Raw genomic sequence first — 10,476 nt, forward strand, 5'->3', positions numbered from 1 at the left:
TGGTGCAATGTTAATGATACATTTTGTATTTTGATACATTTTCTTTATAAAGATCATACATTTATTCATTCAACAACAATCAACATCAACACCTAAACAAATAAAAAATAAACTGAAATCAAATCATCAATTTTTTATCGATATCGTTTCAGGACATCACATCTCTTTTTCATATAAAACTGGAGGGTGAAAATAGAAAACCATCTGAAGTCAGTCTAAAAGGTCAGAGGCGTGCCTCGGAGCGCTATGCGGGGGGTGCAGGGGGCTCCAGCACCCCCATAGTGGGCTTCCTCCTGACACTGACCACCAGCATGCCCTCAGGGGTCAGCGTGCCACTTATCGACAGGGGGTCCATGTCCGTCGGGAGCATGGTCTTATGGGTAAACGTATCACTGACTCTCCCATTCTCCAACACCTGAGGGAGAGAGGGTAAGCGAGTGGAATGAGGGAGGAAGAAAGATGGAGGAAGAGGCCAAGTTGAGGGAAAGAGAAATAGAAGAGGGGGATGACGGAGAGGGCAAGCAGAGAGGAGTAAAGGAGAGATGGAGAGGGAATATAATGAAGGAGGGTCAAGGAAGGGGGTTGGTGAGAAACTGAAGTAGAGAGAGGTCCATACATACAGATCTGCTATCTTTTGATCAGTCTGTTGTCGTAGCAGGAAATGCAAATTGTAGTGTATTCTACGTTTTTAAAAAGGCTTCTAAAGTTTTGTAATTTCCACTTAACAATGTCAGACTTTATTTGCCCTAATGAAAAACATATCAATCCCTACAAAAATGTCCCTTAATTATAATCCACATAATAATTTCCATTTTCTGTTGCTGCAGGAGAAGCAGGGTCAAATTAAGATGTTGGGGAGCTGAGATCAGGCAGAGGATTACAACAAACAGTTTTGACCAGAGATCATTGTTCCTTTAAGCAGGGCTTTGGGGCTGCATGGGGAATGGTTGTAGGTTTTATTAAGTGGTTCTCTGGCTTGTTAAAGAGGAGCTCTGACATGGTTGCCTTACAGCCTCAACAGCAAGAGCCCTAGTGACATTATAAAGTACAGTTAATGGTCAGATATACAGTGGGGAGAACAAGTATTTGATACACTGCCGATTTTGCAGGTTTTCCTACTTACAAAGCATGTAGAGGTCTGTCATTTTTATCATAGGTACACTTCAACTGTGAGAGACGGAATATAAAACAAAAATCCAGAAATTCACATTGTATGATTTTTAAGTAATTAATTTGCATTTTATTGTATGACATAAGTATTTGATCACCTACCAACCAGTAAGAATTCCGGCTCTCACAGACCTGTTAGTTTTTCTTTAAGAAGCCCTCCTGTTCTCCACTCATTACCTGTATTAACTGCACCTGTTTGAACTCGTTACCTGTATAAAAGACACCTGTCCACACACTCAATCAAACAGACTCCAACCTCTCCACAATGGCCAAGACCAGAGAGCTGTGTAAGGACATCAGGGATACAATTGTAGACCTGCACAAGGCTGGGATGGGCTACAGGACAATAGGCAAGCAGCTTGGTGAGAAGGCAACAACTGTTGGCGCAATTATTAGAAAATGGAAGAAGTTCAAGATGACGGTCAATCACACTCGGTCTGGGGCTCCATGCAAGATCTCACCTAGTGGGGCATCAATGATCATGAGGAAGGTGAGGGATCAGCCCAGAACTACACGGCAGGACCTGGTCAATGACCTGAAGAGAGCTGGGACCACAGTCTCAAAGAAAACCATTAGTAACACACTACGCCGTCATGGAATAAATCCTGCAGCGCACGCAAGGTCCCCCTGCTCAAGCCAGTGCATGTCCAGGCCCGTCTGAAGTTTGCCAATGACCATCTGGATGATCCAGAGGAGGAATGGGAGAAGGTCATGTGGTCTGGTGAGACAAAAATAGAGCTTTTTGGTCTAAACTCCACTCGCCGTTTTTGGAGGAAGAAGAAGGATGAGTACAACCCCAAGAACACCATCCCAACAGTGAAGCATGGAGGTGGAAATGTCATTCTTTGGGGATGCTTTTCTGCAAAGGGGACAGGACGACTGCACCATATTGAGGGGAGGATGGATGGGGCCATGTATCGCAAGATCTTGGCCAACAACCTCCTTCCCTCAGTAAGAGCATTGAAGATGGGTCGTGGCTGGGTCTTCCAGCATGACAACGACCCAAAACACACAGCCAGGGCAACTAAGGAGTGGCTCCGTAAGAAGCATCTCAAGGTCCTGGAGTGGCCTAGCCAGTCTCCAGACCTGAACCCAATAGAAAATCTTTGGAGGGAGCTGAAAGTCCGTATTGCCCAGCGACAGCCCCGAAACCCCGAAGGATCTGGAGAAGGTCTGTATGGAGGAGTGGGCCAAAATCCCTGCTGCAGTGTGTGCAAACCTGGTCAAGACCTACAGGAAACGTATGATCTCTGTAATTGCAAACAAAGGTTTCTGTACCAAATATTAAGTTCTGCTTTTCTGATGTATCAAATACTTATGTCATGCAATAAAATGCAAATGAATTACTTAAAAATCATACAATGTGATTTTCTGGATTTTTGTTTTAGATTCCGTCTCTCACAGTTGAAGTGTACATATGATAAAAATTACAGACCTCTACATGCTTTGTAAGTAGGAAAACCTGCAAAATCGGCAGTGTATCAAATACTTGTTCTCCCCACTGTAGCTGTAAAATACAGATGCCGTGTCTTAATTTGATCATCCTGTTGTTGCAGGAAATGCAAACTTGTAGTGTATTTGAGGTTGAAAAAGGCTTCTAAAGTTTAATGTCCACTTTAAAATGTCAGACTTGATTTGCCCTAACAAAAATGTGTCAACCCCTACAAAAACTGTCCTTTCATTATAATATACAAAACAAATCACATTTCCTGTTGCTGCAAGATTATTTTACTGCTGTAGCAAACTGGCTCAAATTAAGATATGGCATCTGTATACAGCTCTCCTATAGCCTAACCCTTCAATGGGATTCACACTTCTCCCTCATCATCCACCAGTACACAATAACCAAGCACATCATTAAACAGGACACACACTACACTACACACACACACAAACCACACACTCACACACACGTCATTGCACTTATCATTTGTACCTACAGTGTGCACACAGACACATCCGCTTTCAATAATGGGTACCCACACATACACACTATGCCCTTCACACACTCTCACCTTTTCAGCGTGGATGACTATGTTGTGGTTGTAGGCCATCACCACTATGTCCTGTGGTTGAAACTGACTGACGTCAGCTGACATGTAGTAACTACCCCCAACAATCTGACCACGCCCATACTGGCAGAACGACCTGGCACAGTGCCACTTGTTGGGCCTGGAGGGAAGAGCAGACAAAACAGTGAGTGGAGACATTAATATATTTATTTATTCAACTCTTATTTTCTTGCTCTCATTAACATCACAAACTTGGGGAAGAATAAAACAGGGCAAGAGAAAATATATAAAAGAATTAAGGGAAAATATGGGTGATTTAAAGTTTATTATCCAGTCCTTGGGGGAGGATATATTTTATTTGGAGACAACTGGAGAATACAGGCCATTCAAGCTCATGAGTGATCAAGGATTCAGATTTGGAACATAAAGCTCATTTAATGCCCATCTGGACAGGAAAGAATCTGAGTGGTATACTACGAAGCAAGCTAGATCTACTCAGGCTTTTATAAAGCTAGCCAGCTTCAGTTCGCTTCACATTCCAGGTCAGCAGGGCTGGATCAAGGCATAAGCAACATAAGCGGTTGCTTAGGGATACTGGCCACTAGGGGGCCCCCGAATCCCCCAAAAAACTCATTTTAGGTGTACGTTAGAAATTTAGTTGTGCATCAGCAGTTTTTCTCTTGTTTTGTCAGTCACCGACAGTCACTCAATTAGCCATGTCAGCTAACAATTTTAGATTGGTAAATTAGTCTAGCCAGTTACCTAAACTTGTAGTAATCATGGCTGAATACCGACCGGGCACTCAGAACACGTACCCAGGGGCCCTGACCTCCAGTGGGCCCCCATTTGATTTTGTTGGTCACTCTCACGCAGATATCATTGACATGGCAAAATGTGTAGAATTGCAGAAAACTTGCTTTAAAACTGCAATCTTTTCTCTATGCCCCAAGCCAAATGTGTAGAATTGCATGAAATTAACTTCTTTTTTTTATGTATCTCCGCTGTGAATAGGGGAGCCGCTTGGTGGGGGGGCCAGGTCAAGCTTCATCCATACTACACAGTGGATATTGCTCCTCTGCCTGTCACTAACTCTAGAAGGCTCGTAACTGCGCGTGCATGTCGCACATGGCTAGTCAAACGCCAAAATCTTCATTGAGACAATGCTGAAACATTAATCCATGAGCGAGTCAGTGCCACATTTTCATTTGTTCCAAAATCAAAGAAAGGTTATCTAGGCTTTTATAAATGCCATGTTTATTTTATTACTTATCTTTAATGCAGTCTTTGGTGTGCTTTAGTGTGCTTATCAATGCATCTTTCTCCCACTCCTATCGCTCCTTCTATCTGTAGAACAGCTTGTTGCATTGTGGCCATATACATATAATCCATAGAAGGGTTTTGGAACCTCTAAACCTGGCAATTTGACTATTAAACTCATGGGTGCACTAGCAATGGCAGTCAGTCTTGACTTGAATGGGAACTGCCACTACACTCAGTGGACAGTTTTTTAGGTACACACATCTAGTACCAGGTCGGACCCCCCTTTGCCTCCAGAACAGCCTGAATTCTTCGGGGCATGGAAACGTTGCTCAATTGGTATCAAAACATTCCCCACACCATTACACCACCGCCACCAGCCTGTACCGTTGACACCAGGCAGAATGGGGCCATGGACTCATGCTGCTTACGCCAAATCCTGACTCTGCCATCAGCATGACGCAACAGGAACCAAGGATGTTTTTCCACTCCTCAGTTGTCCAGTGTTGGTGCCGCTTCTTCTTTTTTTTAGCTGATAGGAGTGGAACCCATTGTGGTCGTCAGCTGCAATAGCCCATCCGTGACGAGGACCGATGAATTGTGTGTTCCGAGATGCAGTTCTGCACACCACTGTTGTACTGCGCCGTTTGTGGCCCGCCTGTTAACTTGCACGATTCTTGTCATTCTCCTTCGACCTCTCATCAACAAGCTGTTTTCGCCCACAGGACTGGCGCTGACTGGACGTTTTTTGTTTGTCGCACCATTCTCGGTAAACCCTACACACTGTCGTGCTGGAACCGAGGCTTGTTTGAGATGCTGCTTTTTCTACCAGCATACATGTAACTGCACCTGGAACCGACGATCATACCACGCTCAAAGTCACTTAGGTCACTAGTTTTGCCCATTCCAACGTTCAACAGTAACTGAATTCCTTGATGCCTGTCTGCCTGCTTTATATAGCAAGCCACAGCCACGTGACTCAATGTCTGTCGGAGCGAACCATTTTCATGAAGGGGGTGCTGTACCTAATAAACTGGCCACTGAGTGTATGTCTATTACAGTGTATGTCTGAGGTTGGTTGCAGCTGTCATTTGCCTTTTGCAAATGTCAAAATATAATCCTGTGAAAAACGTGCAGTTTGGAAAGCAAATTCTTTCATTACTAAATGTGTCGTGATAGGTATTTTAATGTTACACATTTTTTTACACACTAAAATATATTTTTAATAATAAAATATTTAATCAGTCCTTTTCCTCAAATGAAGGGGATGATGACACGATCTTTGCGAGAGGGAGGGAATCTGATTTCATTGGTCCTCAACTTGTGACAGACACTTCATTCAGGACAAATGGAGTTAGCCCTGAGTTATGCCGCGTTCAAAACAACTGGGAACTCAAACATTTTTTTACTACAACTGGGAAATATTGTTTTAGAACTGTCATTCAACTCGGAATTCCAAACTCGAGCACCGTTTATCGCCAGTGCTAACATGCGTCCTTTGACCCGATTGTGTCCACATGCTGATTGTGCCCACCTTTGCAGACAGGTGTAGATTATCAAAATACACATTATGATCTGATTGTGATCAGATCTGATTGTGATCAGATCTTCCTGCCCACCTGCGGAGGTAGTCAGGCACACATCGTGTCTGGATATCTCACAAGTGTAAATGGATCTGGACAGTGAAACCGTTTAAATCATCCTTATTCCGCCTAAAATCACTGACAGGTGGCACTATTGATCTATGACATCAACATGTATTAAAATAAACAAATCAATATTATTTTGAAAGAATATCTGTCAAATAATTTTCATACAGGGAGGTACCAGGAAATCTGGTCACAATGCGGACACAGTGGACAAATGAGAGACACGTTTTAATACCATGTGTAGATGCATATCTGAAAATGTGGGCACAATCAAAATGTGGACAAGATCAGGACACAGGACACATTTTAGCGCCAGGTATAAACAAAGCTAAAATGTCAGTTCACTTGTGGTTACAGTTGATTAATATTATGAAGAATTTGGCAGTAGAGATTGGACCAAGCCTCCCTGTCATATAAATGTTGATACCAAAGACTTACTCATAAATGTTGTTGTTTTTTTGTGTTTTTTTACATATTCACTTTATTATTTACAACATATTTTCTATGTAAGACAGAGAACAATATGAAAGTAAACACATTCATATTTCCTGATATATTTCACAATATTGTTTAATAATCATTTTGATTTGGGTTATTAGACATCCAGTAGCATCACAAAGTCCATAAACAAAGTCTTTAAAGCGATCGTTATAATAAAATGAAGTGGTGAGAATCACAGAGTCTCAGAGACACTCCATATTGTATGTTTATGGCTCTGAGGGAGCTCCTTTAGTTTTATATTCCCTCTTTGGCATTTTAGCACCAATGAGAGTTTCACTGCCTCGACACTGTCCAACACACAGGCCCCTCATATTGCCTATTAGAGCACTTTAGCAAAGACACTGGGGACGGGCTGGAGCCACAATGGCAGTTCATACATTCTGACAGTGAGACTTTACAGTAGACATCACCCACTGTTCTGGTTCATTATCTTGTTTGAGATGCTGCTTTTTCTACCAGCATACATGTAACTGCCACAGTCTCTAGCACCTTCTGGGTCATTCCACAAATACAGTGCCCTTTGATGTTTTAAGTAGAAATTGTGCTCCTATATTGATTTTTAAAAGCCTGTTATATTAAATTAAGTGCCCTATAATATAAACCACATGATACATGTAATAAATCAGATATTTTATATAAATAAAGATTTGCTAAAGTGCCAAAAATCAGCATTTTGACATGTCCCACTTATAGGAAGATTTTAACCCACTTAACCCTTACGTTTTCATTATCATTGTAATGCCCTAGTTGTTCTGTTGCTTTGACAAAGTCATTTCTGAAGATTATTATTTATTTCATGTGATTAGGGATTCATTTACATTCCCTCATTTAAAGGACAAGTTCACTTTTTTTTGGTAATGGCATGTTATAAAAGTGTTCAGACACGTTTTTTTGCGATTTCACTTGGTTTTGAGAAACTTAACCCATCAGCAATAGACTTCCTTCCTCAGACTCGTTCTGCTGTATGGGGGCCCGAGTGTGAGCATGCGCATGTCATTTCAGTGTGTGAGCATGCCCATGTCATTTCAGTGTGCGAGCATGCCCATGTCATTTCAGTGTGCGAGCATGCCCATGTCATTTCAATGTGCGAGCATGCCCATGTCATTTCAATGTGCGAGCATGCGCATGTCATTTCAGTGTGCGAGCATGCCCATGTCATTTCAGTGTGCGAGCATGCCCATGTCATTTCAGTGTGTGAGCATGCCCATGTCATTTCAGTGTGCGAGCATGCCCATGTCATTTCAGTGTGCGAGCATGCCCATGTCATTTCAGTGTGTGAGCATGCCCATGTCATTTCAGTGTGCGAGCATGCCCATGTCATTTCAGTGTGCGAGCATGCCCATGTCATTTCAGTGTGTGAGCATGCCCATGTCATTTCAGTGTGCGAGCATGCCCATGTCATTTCAGTGTGCGAGCATGCCCATGTCATTTCAGTGTGCGAGCATGCCCATGTCATTTCAGTGTGCGAGCATGCCCATGTCATTTCAATGTGCGAGCATGCGCATGTCATTTCAGTGTGCGAGCATGCCCATGTCATTTCAATGTGCGAGCATGCGCATGTCATTTCAATGTGCGAGCATGCGCATGTCATTTCAGTGTGCGAGCATGCCCATGTCATTTCAATGTGCGAGCATGCGCATGTCATTTCAGTGTGCGAGCATGCCCATGTCATTTCAGTGTGCGAGCATGCCCATGTCATTTCAGTGTGTGAGCATGCCCATGTCATTTCAGTGTGCGAGCATGCCCATGTCATTTCAGTGTGCGAGCATGCCCATGTCATTTCAGTGTGCGAGCATGCCCATGTCATTTCAGTGTGCGAGCATGCCCATGTCATTTCAGTGTGCGAGCATGCGCATGCATTCTCGTTTCTCATATCACCACAATGGGAAGGAGAACAAAGGGCATGCTTGCACATGGAAATGTTCACTCGAGTCCAACAAAATGGAATATAATGTTTCGGATAAAGTTTAGAATTACACCATTTGTGTGTACAACATCTACACTGAGAGCTTTGACGTTTCTAAAATGACATATTTGGGTGTTTTTGGAGCCTTTGTTCATGTTTTATCCGTGGCCCCCATACTGCAGAACGAACCTGAGGAAGTCTATCGCTGGTGGGGGAAGTTTCTCAAACGCAAGTGAAATTGCAAAACAAGTGTCTGGACACTTCTATAAAATGCCATTTAAATCGAAAATGTTGATTTGGTTAAAAAAAAAGTGATCTTTAAAGGTCAACCCTGTTACTTTAACAACTCTTGTTTTAATAAGGTAAAACTATTTTTAAAATTATTTTTTCAAAAGAAACATTGGACATGTAAGAGTCAAATCATAGTGTAAAAGCAGGTGAGCTAGTTCTACTCTTTTTGTGGTAGAAAACTGAGCGTGTTGAACATAACTAGTCAACCATAGATAGATGGGCTAGAAATGTTTTAACAAGTTAAATTTTTTGGTTAAGCTTGCCTTCAATTGTCCTTCCCTGTTGCCCCTCAAGGGCACAGCGACAGATGTTTTAACTAGTTGGCTCTGGATTCGAACCAGCAACCTTTTGGTTACTGGCTCAGTACTCTTAACCGCTCATAACCACTAGGCTACCTTTCACTCAAGGTGTAGGAGCCTAGCCCTGGGTAGCTCCCGCTCCATTTAACCACCGCTTACCGTTGATGTTATTCTACCCAAACCCTCCCACTCACCTGGGTAACCCGTAGGAGTCCTTGTGGTGTCGGCTGAAGGGGGCCAGACAGGGGGGCTACATCCCCCTCCTCTCCAAACAGGCTTTGGGGGTCCCACCCCTGCTGCCTCCAGGAAGGGATCAAACAGGGGGTCCGCAGCCCCACCACCAGATCCCTCTGACCGGTAGGTGCTGGAACTGCTGTAGCGGGCTGACGAGTGGTACGAGGAAGAGGAGGAACGGCTGGATGAAGAGCTGGTCAGAGCCATGGTGAGAAGTGGTGTCTAAAACACACACACACTGAAACTACAACTCACTCAGTAAGATTATTTTACTACTAAGTTCTTGTCAACACACCAAGACAAAGCTGGTGGCTCTGTTGTCATTTAGAATCAGCCCAGGCACACTTCAGAAGTCAGTCATTCCTTTTTCCCACTGCACACACACAGACACAGCTCTCTGCTGTCTCTCTGGGTGTAATTTAACAAAGGCCCAAAGCATTCTGGGAAAGAGGCGTGCTGTGGCCCCAATGTGTAGCCGTCTTTTCTCCTTGCAAAGTGGTGTGTCCAGCGATGGTGCCGTGAATAACGGTAAGAGATAAGAAGTGGTGTGGCCAGCGATGGTGCCATGAATAATAATAATATGCCATTTAGCAGACGCTTTTATCCAAAGCAACTTACAGTCATGTGTGCATACATTTTTACGTATGGGTGGTCCCGGGGATCGAACCCACTGCCCTGGCGTTACAAGCGCCATGCTCTACCAATTGAGCTACAGAGGACCACGGTAAGAGATAAGAAGTGAAACCCTCCTCACACACACACACTCAACCCTAAGTGACATAGAGATGAGTGAGCCAAGGGGTGTTTTAGATATGCGTTAGAGATAACAGAATGAGAACAACAGGTTGAAAAGGTTGTGGGAACATTGTGCGAACTTTGCTTTGTAACTGTCGTCTGACCATCATTTCTCTTGTATGCTATGCTTATGCTTGTATGCACTTTATGCCAGTACTTTATGCTAGTACTTTATGCCAGTACAAAGCTGCTGACGTTTATTTGTATGTCTATTAACTGTTACATTAGCAGCTGGGATTACATTTGGAGAAATGTATTAATGTATATTATTATTTATTGAAATCATTCTATAAAATGTCCATGAAAACAAGTTAGTATCATAGCACTTATGGTATTGATTGAGAGATAAAAACGTTTTTTTC

The 10,476-nt window shown here is 43.0% G+C and overlaps 1 pseudogene across 1 annotated transcript; it reads right to left on the reverse strand.

Annotated features, from left to right (window-relative positions):
* Positions 1 to 223: 223 nt before the first annotated feature.
* LOC311102075 (heat shock protein beta-7-like) lies at positions 224 to 9,526 on the reverse strand (annotated as a pseudogene). The gene is made up of 3 exons: positions 9,280 to 9,526; positions 3,186 to 3,342; positions 224 to 415 (listed from the first exon to the last, which is right to left on the reverse strand). The product of its transcript is annotated as a heat shock protein beta-7-like (transcript).
* Between the last annotated feature and the right edge of the window lie 950 nt (positions 9,527 to 10,476).

This window comes from Coregonus lavaretus (assembly GCF_964263955.1).
Source record: "Coregonus lavaretus genome assembly, chromosome: 26".
NCBI classification, from domain to species: domain Eukaryota; kingdom Metazoa; phylum Chordata; class Actinopteri; order Salmoniformes; family Salmonidae; genus Coregonus; species Coregonus lavaretus.